The following is a 10,100-nucleotide window of genomic DNA, read 5'->3' as shown; positions in this document are numbered from 1 at the left end:
GACCAACAGCATCGGCATCACCCTGCTAGAAATGCAGAATCTCAGGCCTCACCCCAGTGTGACTGGATAAGAGTCTGCATTTTAGCAACATCCCCAGGTGATGCATCTGCATTCAAGTTTGAGAAGCCCTGCCCTAGATGCTCTGTATCCTGAAGTGAGAGAAATCAAAGCAATTTAGGCAACTGGTCCTAGGGCCCCAGACTGTGATGTGGATGACTGGAGACCGCGGATTCCCGTAGTTCCACGGGTTAGGGTGAGTGGAGATAAACTCCCTTGGAAAGCTCAGTGACTGGCAGGCCACAGAGTCAGGGGGCATAGCGAGGCACACGGCTGGTACTGTAGGTGCCTGGGCTGGGTCTAGGGGGTGGATCTGGCTTGGGGGTTTCTCATCTGGCACTTCTCCTCTGGAGCCAGATGGGTACCTGGAGATGAAGCAGGAGCTGCAGGCGGGGCTCTGGGATGGCTCTGGACTGCGCCTCCCTTGTCCCCTTCTCTCTTTCCAGGGTGGAGGTGGGCCCTGAGGTGCCTGGGTGAGTGGTGAGCATGCCATTGAACCATTGCTGCCGGCTTTCAGCAGCAGAAGGAAGTGGACCCACCTGCGCCAGTCTTCTTGCCACTGAACACTTGGTTATTAAAGACTCCTTTAAGACTGCTTGATGTTTTGGACTAAATAAAGCTGTGCTCCCACTCCAATTGAGCTTATAATGGAGTCTAATTTTATAAAGAAGCCAATTAATGGCTTTGTAAATATGAAAGAAAGGATCCCTGCTTTTTTTCTTGACCAAAAGGCCCCAGAAGTTAGTCCTGTAAAAATGTCAAATCTGGCTTTAAAGAATGGCAGAACTTCTCCAAGGAGAATAACAGGAAATGACTCACCGAGGGCACCCCGAGGCCGCTCAGCTCTACAAAGGGCCCCCTGCGCAGTAATGCGAGGCTGCAAGGCTTCCAGGCTGCCGGGCAACTGCGGGGAGGAGAGGCCCCGCCCCTGGGGGCAGCTGTCCTCTCTGGCGGGGCTCTCTGCGGGGCCCAGGGACTGCTGGCACGCTGGCCCAGAGACAGAACAGAGCCGTGAGGCTGGGAGCCTGACAACGTCAGGGTCTGGCTCCTTGAGGAAAACTCACCTAGAAATAACACTCAATTACCCACACAAATCTGCCGGTCCACGGACTCTTACCTGTACTGGACTCACGCTGGCTCTCACCTTGATCTCTTTGAGATGCTGGGTGGGATCCACAGCACAGCAGGCGGAGACCAGGAAGAGGCCTCTCCTGGTTTCTCGTGGACAAACTCAGGCCTGATTCTTCTACTCTGCCATCTAGCTCCCTATCTGCCTCCCCTTTCCTTCCCTTTTCCCCTTTCCCCTCTCTCCTCCCCCTGTGCTATTTCCTTCTCAATCCCAAGTCTTGTCCTGCCCAAGGCATTGAGTCCCTGTATAGTCAGAAAGCAGAATCCACCTCAGACGGTTCAGTAACCATGAATGAGGTGACTGTTTACAGAGGTGTGGATGGAGTTGTATCAGTTATCTATTGCTGTGTCACAGGTTACCCCAACATTTTGCAGCTCAAATCAACAAACATGTATTATCTCACATGGTGTCTGAGGGGTGAGAATCTGGGAGTGGTTTAGCCAGGTGGCTCTGACTCAGGCTCTCTCAAGAGGTTGCAGCCAAGCTGTCCATAGGAGCTGCCATCCTCTCAAGGCTTGCCTGGGGCTGCAGGGTGCCCTGCCAGGCTCACTGAGGGGATTGTTAACAAGCTGCAGTTCCTTGCTGGCTATTAGTTAGAGACCTCAGTTTTTCATCTTATGGGTCTCTCCATAGGGCTGCTCACAACCTGGCAGCCTGCCTCCCCCAGGATGAGTGACCCAAGAGACAGAAAGCCAGAGGACACCCAAGACGGAAGCGGCAGTCTTCATAACCTAATCCGGAAAGTGACATACCATCACCTCTGCTGCATGCTCTTGGTCATACAAAACAAATCCGGTACGATGTGGGAGGGGACTACCGAAGGGCATGGATACCAGGAGGCAAAGTTCACTGGGGGCCATCCAGAAGCCTGGCTCCCATCACGGTGAAACTGCTGAAGCACTCAGAGACTAGCACTGGCAGGAAGCATTCCCACCCTAGACCTGAAGTGGCAAGGGGAAGCCGGTGTCACTGGAGCCCAGGGGCAGCTAGACCCACAGAAAAGGCATGCATGACAGCAGCTGTAACAGAGGGACGCAGGCACTGGAAGGATGCGGGAAGCGGGGAAAATACCCTGACTGCTTCCTCTTCCTTCCCTTCAGTCTCCTGCGGGTGCCTCTCATTGGGTAAACACAACTGAAGTCAGGCAGCAAGTGAGTCCAACTGAGGCAGCCTGAAAAGCTGCGTCTCCCTGGACACTGATCAAGGAAGAGAAGGGCAGAGAATAGATCTGAGGTGGGCGTGGCAGTAAATGGATTCTAGCTAGCACCCCATGTGTTCTCTGGCCACCCAAGCTGCCCTGGCTCCCCCTCTCTGACCCCCACCTCCAGTATGTCCTATGATCCAACAACTAAAGGGTCACACTGGCCTATCTCCAATCCCGCCCCTCACCTCCTCCCCTGTGGCCACTCCTGAGGACCCGCTAGCACTCGCTGATGTCCATTCTGTTTGGTCGATGCCCCAGCCTTACCAGCTTAAATAATTTCGTATACCATCTCTGGTCAGAACACACAGCAAAGGAAATAATTTGAACCGAAGCACAGAATACTGGCTCAAGGAGAGTTTTAGGGACTTTTGTCTAGAAAGGGGGAACCCCTGGTTCACACACTGTTCCACGTTTCTGAAGCAGCCTTGACAAGGAGCAGAATCAGGCTCTTGTGTCCCATGGGGAAGGGCTCCCTTGGCTTAAAAGAGGTGACTTTTTGGATTTGGACGGACTCTCTCAGGGCTACTAGTGTTCTACCTGTGATTTGTCACGCTGTGTGGGGCCCCAGTGGCAGGATAGGCACAAGGTACAGATCTTGGGGCAGCAGACAAGCCCGTGTTCCCGACAGAGTCTCTTCCACACCCGTGTCCCCGCTGTTCCCTGGACAGGGAGGGGATATGTAGGGTTTGAGGGCGAGCAAGGATCTTCCAAGTCAACCGGAGGGAAGTTAAGCAGAGAAGTTTCCTGAGGTTGAGTCCAGAGCTGCTTTGGAAGGGAACAAGAAGGGGGAGGGCATTCCAAAGGAGGGAACCGGCGGGAGGAGGAGGCGGGGGCAGGCAACACCAGGATTAGCAAAGACCAGCCAGCCGGGGGCTGGCAGGCCTGCATGGGAAGTAATAAGAAGGCAGATTAGAGGTAAATTGCCCATCATGGCCTGCACAGGAAGACCCAGGCATCTTCTTTCTTTCTCCCTGGGGCTCACCTGAGCCATTTAGCCCAGGCCTGAGGCCAGCCGTGGCACACCTGGGGCCAGCTGATGAAAGGTCTGGAATGGCCAGTAGAGTCGGATGCTGGGCAGGAAAAGTGGCCAGGTCACAGTAACCTGGACTGTGCTTTGCATAATCCTTTGCATGTTGATTATAATGTGTTTACCCTCTGAATGAACAGAAACTCATCCAGAATTTCTCTCTCTTTTCCAACACCTCTGTCTTTTGATGTTTCTGCCCTCACTCTTCCCCTACAGACCTCCACCTCCAACCTGGATGGATCCCCCTGTTCTTGCTCTGCTCACCCAGAGATGAGGGGTCATGAGGACGAACGAGCAGAGCACATGTCTCAGAGATCATCTGAGGCAGCACTTCCTGTTCATTAATGTCAAAATTAGGCTCATAGAGGGCATGGGCCTTGCTCAAGGTCACACACCGAGTTGGTGGCAAAGCAGAGATCAGGCCCCTGCTGCACTGTGAGGGAGGTCAGGGAGGTTTTCTCAGCATCGTGCAGAGGGAGCGGGAAAGCAGCTGTGGGCCCCAGTGGCTCTGAGAAAAGGCTGCTGTGGGGCTCATCAGAGCACGCTTAAGTGTAATTGACTTTTAGGCATTAAACTTTTACCAGAATGAGCTCACGAGGTCTGTAGGGAGAAGGAAAGTGCCTGGCACTTCCTGCCTCTTGGGGCAGCGTCTGGGGTGTGGAAAGCCCATCCTCCAGACTGCAGGATGCAGCCATCCCTTGGGAGGGAGAAGAGGGGTGAGGCCCCAGGAGAGAATGCAGGCCGGGAGCAGTGTTCAGTAGCCAACGGGTTCTCACTAATTCTACGGGGGAGGGCAGGGGGGAATGGGAACTAGACCCCCCACTCAACAGCCTTCAAGCAGTCATGCCTGTGTAATAAGTGACTTCTGCAGGCGTAGGGGAGAAGAAACAGAGAACTCAGTCCCTGCTCATAGGGAGCATCCATGCCTCCCCTGACCCTGCTCACTCACTGTTTTGTCCCTGTCCTACCATCAATCATGGACCTTGTTTAAATCACTGCCAATCTCTGGGCATCAGTTTTCTTATCTGCATAATGAGGAGGTGGACAAGACGATGTCTTGAAACTTTTTGAGCTTTGTCGTTCACTAATGAGGGAGTTATTCCAATTCTTATCCCAAGAACTTCTTTCCAAACATTGAGGCAGCCTCTCCTCACCCCCAGGCAGGGTATCATCTTTGATGTGTCTCTGCAGGTATTGGGCAGGTGGCAAGGCTTAGTTGCCACCCTGGAACAGCAGCAGCCTCTCCCTTCAGACTTTAGTGCTAAAATAAGAGATCCAGAGGCTTATGGAGACTTCCCTTTAGATCCAAAACACTCAGAGGCTGGGCTTTTTTTTTCAGGCTTATTGAAGCATAATTGATATACCGTAAACTACACATATTTAAAGTATACAATTTGATAAATTTTCACATATATTAGTCACTTGTAAAACCATCACCACAACAAGATAGTGAACATATTCATCACCCCCAAAAGTTTCCTCAAGCACCTTTGTCCTCCCTTCTTACCAACACTTCCCCCAGCCCCAGGTTGCCACTGATTTACTTTCTGTCAGTATAGTTTCGTTTACACTTTCTAGAGTTTTGTATAAATGGAATCTTACAATATATATTTGTTTTTACCCAGTTTCTTTCACCTACCATGAGTCTTTTGAAAATCATTCATGTCATTGCATGTATCAACAGTTCATCCCTTTGTACTGAGTAGTATAGTGTTGGATAGGTAACTACAATTTATTTATCCATTACCCTGTTGATGGACATCTGGGTTGTTTGCAGTTTGGGCAATTAAAAATAAAGCTGGAATTCCAAAAGTCCCATGCACCCCTATGTTCACTGCAGCATTATTCACAATAGCCAAGTCATGGAACCAACCTAAGTGCCCATCGACTGATGATTGGATAAAGAAGATATGGTGTATATATACATATACAATGGAATACTACTCAGCCATAAAAACAGACAAAGTCGTCCCATTCACAACAACATGGATAGACCTTGAGGGTATTATGTTGAGTGAAATAAGCCAGACAGAGAAAGATGAACTCTGTATGACTCCACCCATAGGTGGTAGTTAACATATAGACAAAGAGAACTGATTGGTGGTTACCAGGGGAAAGAGGGGGTGGGGAGAGGGCACTAGGGGTGAAGTGGTGTACCTACAACATGACTAATAATGATGTACAACTGTAATTTCACAGGTTGTTAACTATCATAATCTTAATTAAAAAAAATAAAGCTGGTATTCATATTTATGGACAAGTCTTCATGTGAGCATATGCTTTCATTTCTATTGGGTAAATTCCCAGGAGTGGAATGGCTGGGCTGTGTTTCAGGTGTAAGTTTAACTCCATAAGAAATAACCAACTCCAAAGTGTCTGCACCATTTTGCACTCCTGCCAGGATATAAATGACAGTTCTAGTTGGTCCACATCCTCACCAAAACTTGGTGTGGTCAGTCTTTTCTTTTCTCCTTTCTTTTAGCCATTCTAATAGGTGTGTATTGGTATCTCACTGAGGTGTTAATTTGCATTTGCCTAATGGTGTTGAGCATCTTTTCATGTACGTTTTTGCCATCTGTTCAAATCATGTACCCATTCTTTAATTAGATTCCTTTTCCTATTATTACTGAGTTGGAAGAACCCATTGTATCTTCTAGATGCAAGTTCTTTGTCTGATATACGTTTTGCAAATATTTGCTTCCAGTCTGTGGCTTGACTTTTCATTTTTTTAACAGTGTCTCTTAAGAGCAAATGTCTTTAATTTTGAAGTCAAACAATACTATACCCAGCAAAACTGTTCTTCAGAAATGAAGGAGAGATAAAGATATTCCCAAATAAACAAAAGGTAAAGGAGTTCATCACCACTACACGTGCCTTACAAGAAATGCTAAAGGGAGTTCTTCAGGTTGAAAAAAAAGGATGCTAAGTACCACCAAGAAAACACATGAAGGTATAAAACTTACTGGTATGTGATTGAAGGTAAGTCGTTGTTAGCTTTAAAAAGACTGTTATAACTATAAGATGTTTTACGTAAGCCTCATGGTAACAACAAAGAAAAAACCCTCTAGTAGATACACAAAAGAGAAAGAATTAAAGTTATACCACCACCAAAAATAAATCACAAAGGAAGAAAGCAAGAGAGGAAGAAAAGAACAAAGGAAACACAAACAGAATATAATTGATAAAATGGCAATAATAAGTCCTTATCTATCAATAAATACTTTCAGTGCAAATGGATTAAATTCCCCAATCAAAGACACACAGTGGTTGAACAGATTTTAAAAAAGAACAAGATCCAACAATAAACTGCCTACAAGAAACTCACTTTAAATGTAAGGACAGACATAGGCTGAAAGTGAAGGGATGGAAAAAGATATTCCATATAATAGTAGCCAAAAGAGAGAGCAGAAATGGTTATACTTATATCGATAAAATAGACTTTCACCAAATTTGGTTACAAGAGACAAAGAAGGTCACCATATAGTGAAAAAGGGGTCAATTCATCAAGAAGTTATAACAATTCTAAATATATATGCACCCAACATTGGAACATCTAAATTTAAATTTAAAGCAAGTATTAACAGAATCGAATGGAGAAATAGATAGCAATATGATAACAGTAAGGGACTTTAGTAGTCCACTTTTAACATTGCATAGATGGTCTAGACAGAAAATCAATAAAGAAAGAGTGGACTTGAATAACACTATAGATCAAATGGACCTAACAGACATATATAGGACATTCTGTCCAATCACACTAGAATACACATTCTTCTCAAGTACACACACAACATTTTCCAGGATAGTTCATATGTTGTGCCACAAAGCAAGTCTTAAAAATTTAAGAAGGTTGAAATCACATCAAATATCTTTTCCAACCATAATGGTATGAAAATGGAAATCAATAACAGGAGGAAAATTAGAAAATTCACAGATATGTGGAAATTAAACAACACATTCCTGGGTCAAATAAGAAATCAAAAAGTATCTTGAGACAAATGAAAATGGAGGCACAACATGCCAAAACTTGGGGGATATAGCAAAAGCACTTTTAAGAGAAAATTTGGAGTGATAAATGCTTACATTAAGAAAAAAGAAAGAGCTAAGAAAAAAAACACGCAACATAACTTAGCACCTCAAAGAACTAGAAAAAGAAGAACAAACTAAGCCCAAAGTTAGAAAGGAAGAAAATAATAAAGATTAGAACAGAAATCAATGAAATAGAGACTAAAAAGTCAATAGAAAAAAATCAATAAAACTGAGAGTTAATTTCTTGAAAAGATAAACAAAATTGACAAAGCTTTAACTAGACTGATCAGGCAAAAAAGAGACAGGACTCAAATAAACAAAATTATAAATGAAAGAGGAGACATTACAACAGATACCACAGAAATACAAACCATCACAAGAGACTACTATGAACAATTACATTCCAACAAATTGGAAAAATTAGAAGGAATGGATAAATTCCTAGAAACATGCAACCTACATGAAGAAGTAGAAAATTTGAACAGACCAATAATTAATAATCAGATTGGATTAATAATCAAAACTTTCTCAACAAAGAAAAGCCTAGGATCTGATGGCTTTATTGGTGAATTCTATCAAACACTTAAAGAAGAATTAATACCAATCCTTCTCAAACTCTTCTAAAAATTTGAAGAGGGGAGAACACTTTTAAACTCATTCTACAAAGCTGGAATTACTCTGATACCAAATCCAGACAAGGACATTTTAGGAAAAGAAAGTTATAGGGAAATACCCCTGATGAACATACATGAAAGAATCCTCAACAAAGCATCAGCAAACTGAATTAAACAGCACATTAAAATGATCATACACCATGATCAAGTAGGCTTTATCCCTGGGATGCAACGGTGGTTTGACATATGCAAAACGATAAACCTGATACACCACATTAACAAAATGAAGGATAAAAGTCACACGATCATCTCGATAGATGCAGAAAAAGCATTTGAAAAATTCAACATGCTTTTCTGATAAAAACTTTCAACAAATTAGGTATGGAAGGAATGTACCTCCACATAGTAAAGGCCATATATGACAAGCCTTCAGTTAACATCATACTCAATGGTAAAAAGCTAAAAGCTTTTCCTTTAAGATCAGAAACAAGGCAAGTGTGCCCACTCTCACCACTTCTATTCAACGTCGTATTGGAAGTCCTAGCCAGAGTGATTAGACAAGAAAAATAAATAAAAGGCATCCAAATGAGAAAAGAAGATGTTAAATTGTCCCTGTGTGCAGATTACTAATCTTTTATATATAAAGTACTAAAGATTCCACAAAGAAACTGTAATAACCAATGAATAAATTCAGGAAAGTTGCAGGATAAAAAATCAATGTAGAAAAATCAGTTGCATTTCTATATATTAACAACACACTATGCAAAAAAGAAATTAAGAAGACAGTCCCATTATTGGTAGCTTAAAAACAATAAAATTCTTACGAATAAATATAACCAAGGAGGTGAAAGAACTGTACACTGAAAACTACTAGACCTTGATGAAAGAAACTAAAGAAAACACAAATAAACGGAAAGATATCCTGTGTTTTTGGATTGGCAGAATTAATATTGTGAAAATGTCCATACTACCCAAAGCAATCTACAGATTCAATGCAATCCCTATCAAAATTCCAATGGCACTTTTTTTCACAGAAATAGAAAAAACAATCTTAAAATTCATATACAACCTCAAAAGACCTGGAATCTCAAGCAATCTTGAGAAAGAAGAACAAAGCTGGAGGCAAAACACTTCCTGATTTCAAATTGTATTGCAAATTGTCGTAATTAAAGCAGTATGGTACTGGCATAAAAACAGACACGTTAGACCAATGGAACAGAATAGTGAGTCTAGAAACAAACCTACAGGCATACAGTCCACTGATCTGACAAGAGTGCCAAGGATACACAGTGGGGAAAGGATAGTCTCTTCAATAAATGGTGTTGGGAAAACTGGATATCCTCATGCAAAAGAATAAAATTAGACCCTTCTCTTACATCATAAACAAAAATCAACTCAAAACAGATTAAAGGTTTAAACATAAGACCTGAAACCACGAAACTCTTACAAGAAAGTGTGGGAGAAAAGCTCTTTGACATTGGTCTTGGCAATAATTTTTGGACACGACACCAAAAGCACAGGCAACAAAAGCAAAATAAACAGGTGGGACTACATCAAACCAAAAAGACTCTGCATAGCAAGGAAAAAATCAACAAAAGGAAAAGGCGGCCTAGGAATGGGAGAAAATATTTATACACCATATATCAGACAAGTGGTTGATATTCAAAACATACAAGGAACTGATACAACTCAATAGTAAAAAAACAACCTAATTAAAAAACGAGCAGGGGCCAGCCTCATGGCTGAATGATTCAGTTCGTGCACTCCGTTTTGGCGGCCCAGGGTTTCACCGGTTCGAATCCTGGGCGCTGACATGGCACTACTTATCAAGCCATGCTGAGGCGGCATCCCACATGCCACAACTAGAAGGACCCACAACTAAAGATACACAACTATGTACTGGGGGGTTTTGGGGAGAAAAAGGAAAAATAAAAAAATAATAATTTAAAAAAAAATCTTAAAAAAAAAAGGAGCAAAGAACCTGAGTAGACATTTTTCCAAAGAAGACATAGAAATGGGCAACAGATACATGAAAAGATG

The sequence above is a fragment of the Equus asinus genome, chromosome 21 (genome assembly GCF_041296235.1).
Source record: "Equus asinus isolate D_3611 breed Donkey chromosome 21, EquAss-T2T_v2, whole genome shotgun sequence".
In the NCBI taxonomy this organism is placed as follows: domain Eukaryota; kingdom Metazoa; phylum Chordata; class Mammalia; order Perissodactyla; family Equidae; genus Equus; species Equus asinus.
This window is presented reverse-complemented; position numbering follows the sequence as displayed.